The sequence below is a fragment of the Canis lupus genome, chromosome 34 (genome assembly GCF_003254725.2).
Source record: "Canis lupus dingo isolate Sandy chromosome 34, ASM325472v2, whole genome shotgun sequence".
Taxonomy (NCBI): domain Eukaryota; kingdom Metazoa; phylum Chordata; class Mammalia; order Carnivora; family Canidae; genus Canis; species Canis lupus.
Genome location: NC_064276.1, coordinates 34,236,263 through 34,252,670, shown reverse-complemented (window position 1 = coordinate 34,252,670; position 16,408 = coordinate 34,236,263). Strand labels below are relative to the sequence as shown.

General features: G+C 38.7%; 1 protein-coding gene and 1 long non-coding RNA gene across 10 annotated transcripts in view; both read left to right on the top strand.

The window, feature by feature from the left end:
* The window catches only part of MECOM (MDS1 and EVI1 complex locus), a 552,756-nt gene that overhangs the window by 139,280 nt on the left and 397,068 nt on the right, over nt 1-16,408 (top strand). The gene's annotated exons all lie outside the window — the stretch shown is intronic.
* On the top strand, nt 8-15,862 carry LOC112645931 (uncharacterized). The gene is made up of 2 exons (XR_003127352.2): nt 8-49; nt 15,357-15,862. It is a non-coding gene; the product is annotated as an uncharacterized LOC112645931 (long non-coding RNA).

Below are 16,408 nucleotides of genomic sequence, written 5' to 3'. Positions count from 1 at the left end.
TGTGTTTACCAGAGTGCTTTTGTATCAATGATCTGGCTTGGGTCTCAAGGTAAGATTCATCTTAGCATTGTTAGATAGCCTCCACCCCCTTTTATAAAATTGAATCTTAGAGAGGTTGTTGTTCAAAGAAGTGGTGGACCCAGGATCAGAACTCAGACCTCCTAGTGCCCATTTCACTGTACTTGGAAGGCCAAGGAAGAGGAGGTTGGGAAGAGTACAGGGTTGGGGAGATGAGTTTATTGGTCTGAACACTTGTGTTTGCCAAAGACAGAAATTGAATTTCAATTTGCTTAAAGAAAAATAAAGGCAGAGATTTTGCTGGAGGAGATAACTGAGAAGTTGAGGGCAGGTGTTAAACCAGGGATTCAACAATGTCATTGTGGCTCAGACTCTTTCCATCTCTCTTTTGTTTTCCTCCATGTTGGCTTCATTCTCAGGTTGTCTCCATTCTTATTGTGATTCCAGGAAGCTCTCTGCTCGTGTAACAAGAAAAGCTCTTTTTTCCCAACTGTTCCCCATAAACAGTCCGAATGCAGACTTTGGCCTGGCTTGGGCCTGGTGCCTGACCTCAAACCAGCCTCCACTGCAGCCAAGGGATGAAATGATCCTATTGGCTAGGCCTCGGTTATGTGCTCTCTTTTGGAGCCTGGTGTGAAAGAGTATGGAGCCCGCCTCACCTGAGCAACAGGCCTGTGAGTGGGAGAGAGAAACAGCAGTTATTCCTGGAAAGTCAGAGAATGAATGCTGAGCTGTCAAAAATCATGAGTGTCTACTTCAAGGAGCAGCAGAAAAAAAATGGTCAGAGTAGTTTTCCCAAGCCTTTGCTTCTTAAAATCCAAGGAGCCTTGGGCATTTTTCAAACTGATTCAGCAGGTGTCTGTTGGGGCAAGAAGCCATGCTGGTTTTCCCCACCTTCCTCCATCTTTCCTTAGGATGGGCTCTTCATAAAAGTGGAGTCTGCCAAAAGCCAGGCACTAAGCTGAGTGTTTCACTTGGTATCACAACCATACTGTTTTCTGTGTAGAACTAGTTTGTATTCCTGATGTTGGAGAGCAGTGATTCACCAGTTAATTTGGTTGCAACTACACATAGTGTGCTTTTGCACACAGTTTGGTGTGTTTAGATGGTTTCCATTCTTCCTGTGGTTCTACGTCAGAGTTCATGCGGCTTTGATATATACCACATTCAGTGTCTCAAGGGTTAAGTGATTGAGGTCCTCACAAATCAGTAGCACATTATCAGTTTCCTCGTCTATAAAATGAAGGGCTGGATGAGATACATTCTAAGATTTAACCAGAGTCTAGTGTAATATGAGTCTATGATTTTAAAATTCAGGGTAGGGGCACCTGATGGCTCAGTGGTTGAACGTCTGCCTTCAGCTCAGGGCGTGATCCTGGAGTCCTGGGATCGAGTCCTACATTGGGCTCCCTACAGGAGACTGCTTCTCTCTCTGTGGGTCTCTCATGAATAAATAAATAAAATCTTTAAAAAAAATTCAGGCTAGATCATAGCAGCTGTTTTGAAACTAGACAAACATTTTTCTATTTTTCTTTTTAAGATGAGTCTTAATTCTACCCTGAGAGAAGTGTTTGTATTTATTAAAAATATTTTTTTTAAAATTAATTGGAGAAAGGAAACAGAAAAAAAGTCAAGATTTTGTCATTCTGGTTGTCAAGTTTAAGATGGAGCCATTCCTCACGTTGCTATGAGGATGTCTATAAAATGTGAAGCTGGCAAGGGAAAAAAAAACAGTAGAGAGTAAAATATATAGTACATATGTATCTATATATCCAGGGATTTGAATTTATGGGGCCAGGTTGCTATTTCAACGTGGTGACCAGACTCAACAATGAATCCAGTTTGCCAGAATTGGAGGTTAGGTCCAGAATCCCAGGATAAATGCTTCTAAGTTTTATTTTTAAAAGCATTTTCTTGGAGCTGCTTTTGGATAACCGACATCCTATTGTTCCTCTCCTCACCCCCTCAAGAATCTAGGTTCCTTGTAATTAAATTGGAGGGCACCATGGTTTCACTTGTCAGATATTTTCTTATCATAATTTTAACTAAATAGCTATGCATGATTTGATATGTCTTCTTTCTTTCTTGGAATGTAAACTCCTTGAAGACAAGGACTATTTCTGTGTTTTTCACTGTTGAATCCCTAGTACCTGGCACAGAGCCTGACTGAATCCACGGATAGAAATCCTTGGGCTCACATTGGGCTCTCATTGTTTTGGGAATGTCTTTATGAGAAACAGTTTCCATCACTAGTGGCTTAGGTGTTCTTCTACTATAATGTCTTGAAAAGAGCAGTAACTCTAGATTTTTCTTTCTTTTTTCTTTTTTTGTCTAACATATTTTTGAAAAACTTTGGAGTTCAGAAAGTATTTTAGGTTGATTGGAAGAGAGAGAAAGAGTTTATTTGTATAAGCCTTAAAGGACAGTCCCTTCCCTCTATAACTGTCCTGGGACAAATTAGCAAAATCTTTTTTTTCTCTTCCCGGCATAACTGAAAATGTCTACATGCTTAGGTGTATACACCTACATGCTTAGGTGCATACAAAATTCAGAGAGACAATCTACCTAAAAGTAGTAGCAAAATTAGTATGCTCGGGTGCATCCATTGTCTTATAAATGAAACTAAAGGTTCACGAACTCAATTATTGGTAATTTCTAGCTGAAATGCAACATCTGGGCAAGATTTCTGAGCTCTATTTCCTCACTATGCCAAATAGCTCATCTGGAAATAGTCGGCCAAGATTTAAGAGGTGATAGTGGTCCCTTTACTCATTCAGTCCTTGGTCTCCCTGGAGCTTCCTGCCAGGGCAATGATGAGTGATAATTACTTCTGGGTTTTTGTAGCATGGTCCATGGTATTTTAGGTGTTTGCTTTGACCACTAACTGATTTCATCTAGAATATTATCAATGATGACAATTACTTTCAACTGACTTTGAGTTGATTGGTGACCTGAAGAGAAACTTCCTATTGCCTATTCTATGAAGCATATAACTTTCTACCATCCATATAGACCCTTTTCATTTACCTACATATTGCAGTATTTATTGTCTGTTGTTGCTTAGATTTAAAAGAAAATTCAGGTTATGATTTCAAATCCTTTATCTGATCAAAAGCAACTAACGTCCAGATCTCTTTTGTGAGCCTATTCTTAAAGAATTGACCTAAGGAAAACCTTGATTTTCTAGGAAGATACTCTTATCTACCTGACTTTGGAAATACAGATAACAATGTTGCACACTCTTATGGTACACAGGTGATGGAAGAGGACTTGTGGCATAATGATTAAGAGCTTGGTTCTGGAATCAGACAAACCTGGGCTGGATTCCCTGGGCCTCCTGCTTATGGTTCTGACACTGAGGGTAAAGATCTCTAAAAGCCATAGATCTCTGAGCCAAGAGAACGTGTGCTGAGCACTGGGCTAAGCTCACATAGGAAATGGTCCATAGATGTTAACCTTAAAAAACAATCGACTTCAATTGCTGGAAATGTATAGACTACAAGATCTTGCAAAGGAGGTGACAGGAATCAAGTATACTATTCATTAGTGTAAAAATCAGATATGACCCATGTAGAAGGAAAAAAGAGTTGTATCTGAAACAGATTACTTTTAAAATGATACTCCTTTAGCGTTTGTTGAGGGTCAAAGTAATGTCGCATGAAGAGTGTCTATGTATATTCTGTAAAATAGTGGTAGGAGAAGCCCAAAATCTTTTTCAGAGTTTCTTAAACTATAGTCCACAGAAAGCCCTTTTCTTGGATAATAAGAACTATATCCAGCCCATTTTTTTTCTTTTCACCTTGTTTTTTAAGAAGCTGAACACTAAATTCAGTGCTCAAATGGTAGTAGCTGGTAGTAAGTTTGTTTGTGGATTTTTTTTTTTTTTTTGTTCTTCTCCGTGAATTCTGGACTTAAACATGAATAGTTTCATTGTTGATATGTGTTTTATCTTGAGATGCCTACATTCTTTTGGGAAGAAGGAAGTTAAATTATTTAAGAGATACCTCCTAGAGTTTGTCTATAATATTTCAGCTTTTCTTTTTTTTTTTTTTCTCAAGCAGATACCCAAATTGGCATTTGAAAAATGCTTTGAACTCTTCCAGCGGAAAAATACTATGTAATGTTAATATGATATATTTATTTTCACAAGTACAAGTAAAGCTTGTAAGACACTCTTACAAAGAAGGTTCCTTCTTCAGTATATGGTGGAATGAAAGACTTCTATGATATTTATTACTTTGTGATATTTCAGTTTTTTCTAACTCTAAGCTATTGGGCTTAAATTATTAGGCCAATATATACAAAGGATTTTATCTAAAAATGATAGCTTGTTTGAATATGGAAGAGAGTGCCTCTTTACATAACTATATTCTCATTTGGAGTATGAACTTACCAAAGGACCCAGGAGGCAGAGCTGTGTGGTTAAAAAAAAAAAATCTCATGTTTCAGAGTCAAACAAACTGAGGTTCATATCCCAGCTCACCTGCTAAATAAGTTAGCCTGAACTTTCTCTTCTATAAAATGGTGATGCTAATATTTACTTTATAAGGCTGTACCGAATATCTACTTTGTATCAATCAGTGATGACTGTTATTTGCCTAAGCTGCCAGCCCTGTGGGAGTTGGCCAGCTCCTAGCTGCTCAGAAACATGGGTAGACATATGGGGGGAGCGAGTTGGATTGTTACATGACCTAATATTGTTTCTCAGGGTCTGGCCTAAAGGCAAAAACTCCTAGCAGATCCTTCTTTCTTTTTCTTTCCACTCGAAGGCCCATAGAAAAGCCACCATCATGGTGGGATGAAGGTGAGGTTGGCTCTTCTGGGTAGGAGCTTTACTCAAGCTTCCTTCTGTCATGCTCAGAAGATAACTGCTCACCTAGTTGTGCGATATGGGTGGAGCTGCTGTGGACAGTCCTGTTCTCGGTTTTTAAGGACAGAATTATTCACCACTGTTTGTGTTGGGATTTGAATTTTTTTGATTGCTTACCAGAGAGATAGCAAATTACATGCCTTATTTTCATTTATTTTCTGAGTTGAATTGTATAGTGTGGAAAAGTTGATTTAAGAGTATACTGGCTCTCAGATATTTTAAAGGGATTGCTTTAAAGGATGATGTATATGGGGCACCAAAGTAATGTTCAAGCCCCTGCTGTATTGTCTTGTTCATTCACTCATTCATTGGGCCTTTGTTGCCTGTTGGGTGTTGTACAAGGTGCTGGGGAGAGAAGAATGAGGGCAGCACCCGGTCCTATTCCACACATGGTATAGCTTCACAATCAAATCTAGCATTGTTTGATTTATTATTAATTTTTAATTATTTTTTAAAGATTTAATTTATTTATGTGTAAGAGAGAGAGAGTGAGCAAGAGAACATGAGCAGGGTGAGGGGCAGAGGAAAAAGCTGACTCCCCAGTGAGCAGGGAGCCCGATGTGGGGCCGATCCCAGGACTCAAGGACCATGACCTGAGCTGAAGGCAGACGCCCAACCAACTGAGCCATCAGGTGCCCCAAACCTAGCATTTTTTTATATTAAAAATTATCTTGCTTTGGATCCAGACCTGAATGAGAGGAAAGATTTTGGCACCCTAGTAGGCTCCAGTGGTCACTGCGGGCACAACTGGTTCTCTAATCCTCCTGATCATCTTGTAGTGGGCACTGAGGGTTCTGGTTCACTTTGCACCCTCGAAGTCTCTGCTTTCACATGTTCACGTGCTCTGGACTCCTTGCACGCCAGACTTTCATCGCTGCCCCGTCCCCAACCATCCACCACTGAGAAAGACAGAATCAGCTTGGCAAACTAAGTTATTCTGTAAAATGATATCTTTCCTTTGACTCTCTGCTTAAAAATTATAGAGTTTTCGGTTGTGTTTGTGTCTCTCTTCCCATTGGGAAAAGTTGCATTTTATGAAATCTTGTGGTAAGATTCCTTACACTTGAATTAGACAGCTTCTTGTGAGTGCGCTAGGAATTTGGGAGTTCACTTAAACACTGAACTTTTGCACACTTAAGGTGTGTACTAGATTACCGACATGGTTTCCTTATGACCCTCTCAGCTCTTTTCCCTCTAAAATTAGATTTTCTTGTTTGGGTTAGTGAAGCATGTGGTTGCAGACCCTCATAGAGCTATTGTGAAATATTAGGTCTGTATTTCCGGAGGCGTTAGCCACTGGCTGTAACCCAATTCTGACGGGAGAGCGGGTTGTGCGTATGACTGACATTACAAATGCAATGAAAGTAAAACAACCTCTTGAAAAGAGGGCAGGCAGTTATTTCTCAGCGGTGAGAAGACATTGCAGGTGTGCCTGATGTTTTTAAAGCTCTTGATTATTGATCTTGTCTTAAGACTTACAAATAGAACCATTAATGTGTCAGTGTGACCCCGATAACAGATGATTATTGTCCATCTTTAAACTGTACTTAGCACTAAAATGTATATGTAATGCACACAAAAAGGCCAGCTTTATCACAATTCCTCAAGGTTTTATTAAGGAAAGAATTCATTCTTTCATTCATTTCCCCTTTGGCCCTCCTCCCTCGCCCTCCTCCTCCCCCATCCCACATTTATTCCCCCTGCGAATTGATAGAAATTCCTACTAGACATTCCAGCCACTAGCTGGCAGACATAACAAACACAAAATTTACAGCTCTACAAATGAAAATATCTTAGAATACAACTTTTTTAACCTTCGGTAACTACCGCCTTCTGAACTATGTAGCTCATCACAGTGAGTGAAACACGTTAAAGTAGTGTAACACCTAGGGATTTTAGTTCAATTTCACTGTAACCTCAATTTTACTACCGTAAGTCAAGTTTGTCGTCAGAGAGCTCCATATTACATTTGATGGGCAGATTCATCTGCCTTTACTCTGTGCATGCGGTCGATGCATGAGCAGCAAGGCAGTAATACATCTTTATTTAAGCCAAGTCTTGGATTCAGTCCCAAATGACATAATCTCTCGTAAGCTGGGAAATCTGGTCTAGACCACAGAGTGTTATGGGGCGCACACCTGTTCAGAAGATCGTAGGCAAAGGATAGTTAACAGCATTTCATTGTCATCTGGGGGGAACAAAATAAGTCACTCTTGCCAGAAGTTGGACCTGGGCCTAAAGCTACTTGACATTTTTATATAACAAATTAGAATATTCAATAGGATTATTGCAAGGAATCTATTTTAAAGGCAGTATTGAAGCACCATTTTTTTTTTTTTTTTTTTTTTTTTTTTTTTTGCGCAAGACTACTTACTCTCTGTGCCCAGCCACAGTTAGGAGGGATTAGGTGGAGAAACTAAGGCAGGTGATTCAGCTATGGTTTGTAGTATTTCAGACTCCTGGTTACAGAATCTTTGAAAATGGAGATGACCATGAAGGAGGAAGTGTAGAGGAAGAGCTAGGATGCTGTGGGGAAAGAATTGATAAGACTCAGCAATTTCACCACGTTTGTCCATTCATTCATTGGCTCTTCCATTTTCTGCTCCTTTATCCATGCATCAGATATTAATAAGTGCCCACTATGTTCTAGGTACTGTGGCAGACACTTTGGACAAAGCACTCCACAAGCCACGGTTCCTCACTGCAGGGAAGTAGGTAGGGCTGAGGAGACCTCTCAAGCATAAAAATTTGGGGTCAAGAGAATGGTGTTTCCTCTTTCCAAAATGGGAGAGTTGGGAGGAAGATCCTAGAAACAACTTGTTCTTAGACTTACCATATTGGTGTTGACATGATGCCACAGATGCCTCTCACAGAGATGAGGAAGCAAAGATGTAAAGAGTAAGAACGAAACCTAAGAAATTCAGAGTGACCCACTGGTGGCAAGAAATGGAAACTCTAGGACCAGGTGAGACTCTTGGGAGAGTGACCAAGCAAGTAGGCCTGAGAGTAGCTCGGGCACGTAGGTTGTGGCAGAGTAGTGTCAATGACATGGGAGGAGTTAGAGACGAGAGGAGGCCAATTTCTACAAAACAGTGTTGGTCTAAAAAACCAATTATGACAAAGTTGTTGGAAATACAACTGGATCTTACTTCTACAAGGTCTACATTTGGGGAGTAGGCCTGTCGAACAGAATGCAGCTCACTGCGCTCAAAGGAGAACAGGACAGAGACCTGGCACAGGAGAAGTCTTGATAATGTGGGAAGAACCAGCCAGCGCCCAAGCCAACTCTATGAATGATCTGCGGAGTGCTGTTGTGTGTCCCGGGGGGAATTGGAAGACTCCGAGGAGTGCTTTCCAGAGAAAAAAGTGCTTCCATTTATGGGTTGGAAGATAGGAGCCTAAGATAAAAAGAATGTAGGTTCTTCAGGAAAGAGGGCTGAAGAGGCGAAATGAAAAAAAGTTGTTAATCTAGTTAGTACCCGTCTGGTACTAGATGCCAAACTCATTAAGAACACTAGCAAAAAACAAAACAAAACAAAACAAAACAAAAAAAACCTGTTTACTTCTAAATAAGCCCAGACTAGGTGGGGGAGATTTTGGCTCTAGCTTGGCCTTGGCCTTGCCACCAGTGTGCAGTGAGAGCTAATTATGTGAAATAATTTAACCACATCGGGCCACAGTCTTCCTGTTTATGAAATATAGAGTTCGATGGCTGCTCACTAAGGCTGGAGCCTGAAAAACTATTGAATTACTGTTGAAATTCAAAAATGCCCAGGTCTGATCGTTTGGCATAAAAGTCTGACGTGATACCTTAAGTCTCTTACATTAAAATGAACCTAAAGAGCATCGTGCTTGAGAAAAGTTTGCTGCTTGATCCTAACCCGAAAGCATTTCCAAAATGACTGGAAAGAAAAAAAAATCAGGTTATAGCTACTAGTTAAAATCTGCTTGTTATCTTTGAAACGGGTCTCTGTTTTAACTGGGGTCCCTTTCCTAATTCTTGAATTTGTTTTTCTTGATTGAGTGGCAAAGGGTGACTACCGCCTTCCTGCTGAAGGTTTTTCCCAACCCTTTTGCCACGTCTGCCCTCGGGGGATTCCAGATAACGAGCAGCACCAAGTTGGTCTCTACATGTGGCCCCCTGTCCCTGCACTGCGCTTAGCAGATTGGGTGAAAATGTGTCCGCAGAGATTAGATATTCCAGTGACCACAGTGCATTTTTCTGCTCTGAAAGCTATCTCCCAAATCAGCCCTCTACCTCTGGTTTATCAGGAGGAGAGTACAGACAGATAACATCCTTGTGAGGTGACCCTGACCTTTGTCAACCTTTGTTAAGGCTTCATCTGAAGTCAGGCCTAATGTTTGTAAACAGGATGTAATTAAGGCTGGGAACTGACAGGGTCTGACATTAAGACAATGCAGAGCTGGCAGGGAATGGTCTGTCAGATGTCAGCTCGCATTGTGTTCTAAGTGCCTTCATAATAATTAGTGTCCTCTGTCTGAAGGAAGTTCACTCAACCTGGATTAATCTGTCACAGCGTGGAGGCCATCCTTGGGAGGGCAAGTGTTTCCTCTGATAAACCTTAGAACAAGTATGAGAAAAAAAAGCAAAGGGGCTCAAAAGAAAACTGTGAAAGTCAAGACTGCTGGTGACAGGTGCTGCCTGAAAATTAGGAACAGGAAGTAGGAAAAAAAAAAAGAAAAGAAAAAATGCTCCCCCTCCACATTCCAAGCGTGAAGTGCCTGTGCTCAGGATCGGCCTGGGCCTCCTGGTCTGGATGCAGGAGTAGCCGCAGGAAGATGAGTGTTCAGAAATGTGCGTAAACACATTGTTTGGCTTTTGCCCTTCACCAGCTCCGTGCACGTGTGGGAGATGGCCCACAGCCTGTGAGGGGATTTGGGCTTCGCATGCAATCGATCCGAAGAGGCTGACTCTGCTTTCTCATAGTAGAAGGAATTTGTTGAGCATCTTCTGCGGTTGGGATGGTATAGACCGAGTCCAGACACGTTGCTGTACCCCGGCTTCCCGACCTTCTCATGGGGCGCCTGAGCCCAAGGCCCACAGGCTGCAATGCAAACAAACATTTGCCCACCAGGGTTCATAGCAGCCTTATGAACAGCTGCTAAGAGGTGGAAACAACCTAAGTGCCCATCAGCAGGGGAATGAGTAAACAAAATGTGGTCTATCCGTAGTGTGGACTGTTCTATCATTCAGCTTGAAAAAAGAAGGAAATTCTGATACACGCACATTAGGCTAAGTGAAAAGAGCCAGACACCCAAGGACAAGTTATGGACGATCCCACTGATACGAAGACTAGGTAAATACGTAGAGACAAAGTAGACTAACAGTTGCCGGGGGTTAGGGAAGGAAGGAAATGGGAGCTGCTATTTAAGGAGTACAGAGTTTCAGTTTGGGATATTGAAGAAATTCTGGACATGGGTTTAGTGATGGGTGCACAAGTCTGTGTGTGTAGATTGGACACTTAAGATTGGTTAAATGGGAAATTTGATCTTATGGGTATTTTACCACTATATATATATATATATATGTATATATATACATATATATATATATGAAATATATAAGAATATATTTCAAGAATATATATATTCTTAAATATATATATTTAAGAAAGCAGTTCTGAATATATATATAAAATATATATATTCTTAAAATATTTTAAGAAATATTTTAAGAAATTTTAAGAAATATATATATATATTTTAAGAAATATATATATATTTTAAGAAAGCAGTTCTGGAAAAATAGATTTTTCAAGCTGGATGAGGCTTCAGGGCTTCCCTACTTCAATCATCACATCAGAGAAGTGACAGGACCCAGAATCATGCCAGGAATTGGTGGTGGATCCTGCTTCTGGATGGGCCATTCACTTTTGAATACCAAATTCTATTCTTACATAGGTGACCCTTTGCCACTCAGCCTTTTGGGAGAAGATAAAGCCCTGAGGCATATTAGTAGCAGTTCTTTTTTTTTTTTTAAGATTTTATTTATTTATGAGAGACACAGAGAGTGAGGCAGAGACACAGGCAGAGGGAAAAGCAGGCTCCATTCAGGGAGCCTGATGAGGAACTTGATCCCAGGACCCTGGGATCACAACCTGAGCCAAAGGCAGACTGCTCAACCACTGAGCAACCCGGGCGTCCCTAGTAACATTTCTCTTTGGCATTTATCTGAGCGTAGAATTTAGTGACTATTTGTATTTGTTTTGTGACTTTTAAAGGGCTCTATTTGTATAAGACTCATAGGTTTCTTTCAGCTCCATAACTTGATATTTCCTTGTCTGTATACAGGCAGGATGACTTATAGGTTCAAGTTCATTTTGTCACTAAAAATAAGACTATACCTTCACTAAGTCATTAAGTTTTTTGCTGGGTTCAGCAATAGTTTTAAAAGTTTTCTGATTATCAATGAGAAATAAAAGAAGCCATATAATAGTTCCTAGGAGAAGAAGGGTCAGAAAGGAATATTATATCAAGGAGGCAACAAGTTTGAATATATACTTTAGGAAAGTTCCTATCTTAGGAAAAAATAATTTAATTTTATGACTTTTTTTAGTTGCCTGGCTTTCTTAAATTGGAAGATGGTGTACTCATATGAATAGTTTCCCCTCAGGTCACCAAATTTATTTATAGAAATGACACATGTGGTGATGAATGTAAGGTGAAATGTGTGCGTGGGCGTGTGTGTTCTTTTGCTCATTAATACTCTGAGAAAAATTTTTAGGAACTTAAACTTTAGAAAATAATTCTCTATCCTTTTTTTTTCAACCCCCTCTTCTATTAACGTGAATCTACTATTAAATTCTTCTTTGGGCTGTTCATCGATTCTCTGTGACCCACTTCACCCTCATGTCAGGTTTTACTGAGATTAAATTAATGTCATAGACACAGTGTTCAAGTGTAAAACTGGGAGAAAATGGGGGAGTATTCAAGAAAAAAATTCTGGGATTGTCTTCTCCAGGTCCTCACGCTGTATTTGGCAAGGTGTACAGAGGACTGAATGGGGAGGGACCTTCTTAAATTAGCACCCGTATCATATCACCAGTATCCAACTGTCATTTACTGAACACCTACTATGTTCATTTACTGAACACCTACTATATTATTTCAAATATTCTTTTGCAACTGTTTCTTAAAAGATTTACTTTCTTCTCCCTGGATCGAACTGAAACTTAGAAGACCAAATAGCTTAACCATGGTTACTTACTAAGAAACAGTAGAGTTGGGATTTAAACTAAAATTGGATTCTACTTTTTCCATAGTAGTAGGCCCTTTATTCTTGGATATAAATGAAGAGAAAAGTAAAAGAAAATAGAACTTCTCTTTATAGAGAAGAACTTCTCTTTTCCTTCCCTACTCCTTACTCAGAGCAGACATCTTAATGTGGGGAAGTTAATTTAGGGCTCAAGTAATGAATCTCTAGTAGGAGGGAGGGCTGTCTATGGAGATTGGCATGGAGGCCAGTAGGCCAGCCTCCCCCAGCCCGATGTCAACAGTGCTTTCAAAGACAAGATAAAGACTATTAGATAAAGCTAGCAAAATAAGTTAATTTTTCATTACCTTGAATTCAGTTACCCATTTACCTACATGTGTTTGTAGGTTATATCTTTTTAAAATCTCTATAATCCACGTATATTTATTTAATTTTTATTATTTAGGTGTAGTTGATATTCAATGCTATATAAGTTTCAGTGCACAATATAGTGGTTAAAGTAATTTTATATATTATACAATACTCACCACTATATGTGTAGTTACCATCTATAGTTTACCTCTTAATCTCTTCCACCAATTTTGCTCATCTCCTGCTTTCCTCCATTCTGACAATCAACAGTTTGGTTTTTGTATTTATAAGTCTGTTTTTGTTTGTTTGTTCATTGTAGATTCCACATACAAGTGAAGGCATGTGGTATTTGTCTTTCTCGCTGCCTTACTTCATTTAGCATAATATCCTCTAGGTCCATCCATATTGTTGCAAATGGCAAGATCTCAAACATTTTTTTTATGACTAAGTAATATTCCAGTGTGTGTACACCACACTTCTTCATCCATTCATCTATCTATGGACACTTATGTTGCTGCCATAGCTTGGCTATTGTTAATAATGCTGCAGTGTACATCACGGTGCATATATCTTTTTGAATTTGTGTTTTTGCTTTCTTTGGGTAAATACCCAGTAGTGGAATTATCAGATCATATGGTATTTCTATTTTTAATTTTCTAAGAAGCCTCCATACTGTCTTTCACACCTATTACATCAATTTACATTCCTACCAGAAGTGTATGAGTGTTCCCTTTTTACCACATCCTTGCCAACACTTATTTCTTGATTTTTTTGATTTTACCCATTCTGGTTGGTGTGAGGTGATATTTTATTGTGGTTTTGGTTTCCATTTGGTGATTAGCAATGTTGAGCATCTTTTCATGTATCTGTTGTCCATCTCTATATCATCTTTGGAAAAAATGTCTGTTCAGGTCCTCTGCCCAGTTTTTAGGCGGATTGTTTGTTTTTTGGTGTTGAGTTGTTTACATAGTTTGGATATTAATGCCTTATCAAATATATCATTTGCAAATATCCTTTCCTATTTGGTAGATTGCCTTTTCGTTTTGTTGATGGTTTCTGTACTGTGCAAAAGCTTTTATTTTGGTGTTGTCCTGATGGTTTAATTTTGCTTTTGTTTCTTATGCCCAAGGAGTCATATCTGTAAATATGTTGCTAAGGGCAATGTCCAAGAGATTACTACCTATGTTTTCCTTTAGAAGTTTCTGGTTTCAGGCTTCATATTTAAGTCTATAGTTCATTTGAGTTTATTTTTTGTGTTTGGTATAAGAAAGTGGTTCAGTTTCATCTTTTTGCATGTCTGTCCAGTTTTCTCAGCCCATTTCTTGAAAAGACTGTCTTTTGCCTATTTTTTTTTTATTCTGTCTCCTTTGTTTTATATTAGTTAACCATGTAAGTGTGGCTTTATTTCTGGACTGTCTATCTAGTGCTTTTGACCTACGTGTCGATTTTTGTGCCAGGACTATACTGTGTCATTTACTACAGCGTTGTTGTGTATCTTGAAAGCTGGAATTGTGGTATCTCTGGCTTTGTTCTCCTTTCTCAAGATTGCTTTGGCTATTCAAGATCTTTTGTGGTTCCATACAAATTTAGGATTATTTGTTCTAGTTCTATGCAAAATGCTTTTGGCATTTGGTAAGATTGCATTGAATCTGTAAGTTTCTTTGGATAGCATGGACATTTTAACAATAATAATTTTTCCACTCCATGAGCATAATGTATCTTCTATTTCTTTGTATGGGCTTCAATTTTTTTTTCATCATTGTCTTATATTTTTCAGAGCACAGTTCTTTCACTTCCTTGGTTAAATTTATTCTTAGGTATTTTATTATTTTTGGCGTAATTGTAAATGGAATTTTTTAAAAAAATTCTTTTTCTACTACTTTATTATTAATGTATAGAAATACTACCAATTTCTAGGCATTAATTTCACATCCTGCAACTTTATTGAATTCATTTACCACTTCCATTGGTTTTTTGATGGAGTCTTTAGAGTTTTCTATGTGTAGTATCATGTCATCTACAAATAGTGACAGTTTTACTTCCTTCTTACCAATATTTATTTATATTTTTTGTCTGATTGCCATGGCTAGGATTTCTAGCATTATGGAATCTTTGTCTTGTTCCTGATCTTAAAAGTTAAACTTTTAGTTTTTTGCCATTGAATTTGATGTTAGCTGTGGGTTTGTCACATATAGCCTTTATCGTGTTGAGGTATGTTTCCTTTGAACACACTTTGTTGAGAATTTTTATCATGAACGAGTGTTGAAATTTGTCAAATGTTTTTTCCTGCATCTGTTGAGATGACAATATAATTTATATCACTCATTTTGTAAGACTGATATATCATGTTGATTGATTTGCAGCTATTGAACTATCCTTGCATCTCTGGAATAAATCCCACTTGATCATGGTGAATAATCCTTTTAATGTATTGTTGAATTCAGTTTACTAACATCTTAGTGAAGATTTTTGCATCTGTGTCCATCAAGGATATTGGCTTATAGTTTACTCTGTAGATTATGTCTCAAACATTATTATTAGTTTAGTAGAAAGAGAAGTTTGCTTTAGTGGCTGGCAAGGGGACAGATCTTTTCAGAAGCACCATTTGAGCTGAGTCATAAACCATTTTGTACAGGATGATTAGCTCTAATGTTTACCCAATACATAGGGTAAATATTCGATTGGCAGTTTGTATCAGAGGTGAGGCACATTATTTATATAATCCAGACAAAAAAGAGGTACGTATTTCTAATGATTAGTAAACAGAGCATTATTTTCTCTTTGACAAAAGTCTAGACTTAAATATGGCTTGAGACCCATGAGGGACAGTGAAGTGGAAACACATGCAAATTTTAAAAACAAATGCCTTTTCCACCTCTATAGGTTGGAAGAAGAGGGAGAAGAAAAGAGGCTGGAGTGTGGTCCACATACGCAGTGTCCACAGTTAGAGATATATGAACAAGCCGAAGACCAGTAACCTCATTTAACCTAGGGAATCTTCTTAACTAAATACAGTATTGTCCTTCCAGGAGTATCCTCTGCCCCCTGGAAGGTAGCTGTCATTTGTGGCTACTAGATGAAAGCAGAAAAGACAGAGAAGCATCTTACAGAATTAACTTTGATGCCCTAAACATATTTTTTTGGCACCTAAATATATAACCCCTGGCAAGAAAAAAAACCCAAACAAACCAAAAACCAAAAAACAAAGCAGAGCATTTAAGCAAGGCTTTTTTAAGATAGGTAAATCATTTTCTTTTTAAATGAAATTCAGTTTGACTGCATGAAATATGAACAGTAATTAAATGCCCAGTCTGTGGGCCTTCCATACTTTAAAGCACTTTCTTAAAAAAAAAAAAAAAAAAGAGTACTCACCTCAGACAGGCCAATTACCCAAGAATGATGAAGTCAAGAGGAAAGTCGCTAAATTTCTTTACTTGAGTGATCACAACCCCAGCCCGTGATTAGTCCCCACGGCACCAGCGGGGATGTGGCGGGGACACTCACATTGGAAGACTTCAAATAGTCATTTCCTTGGTTAAAATAAAATCTGACTGCACTAAATAGACAGTTTTTAATCTCACTTGGACATCTGAAGATTTCTCAAGCTGTTGTTGGCTGTGGCAGAAACAAATTTTTCTGCTTTGTTGATTAAACCAGTGGTCTCCACCATTGCTTATCGGTCTGCAACGAGCTGTTCTTTTTAATTAAAAGTGAGCCACCACGAGAGAGCAATTAACAGCTAGTAATTACTGTGCTCTTCAGAACGGCAACATTTTGCCTTTCATTCCAATTATATAATGGACAAGTGGCTTTTTGATCTTCAAATTAGTGAGCTCTTGTCCCCCTTGTTTGGAGACAGAATTGGCAGGTTAATGATGGCCTGTGGGGGCACTCTTTCCTCTGACTGATGGGAAGTGAGAAACACTGGGAAAGAA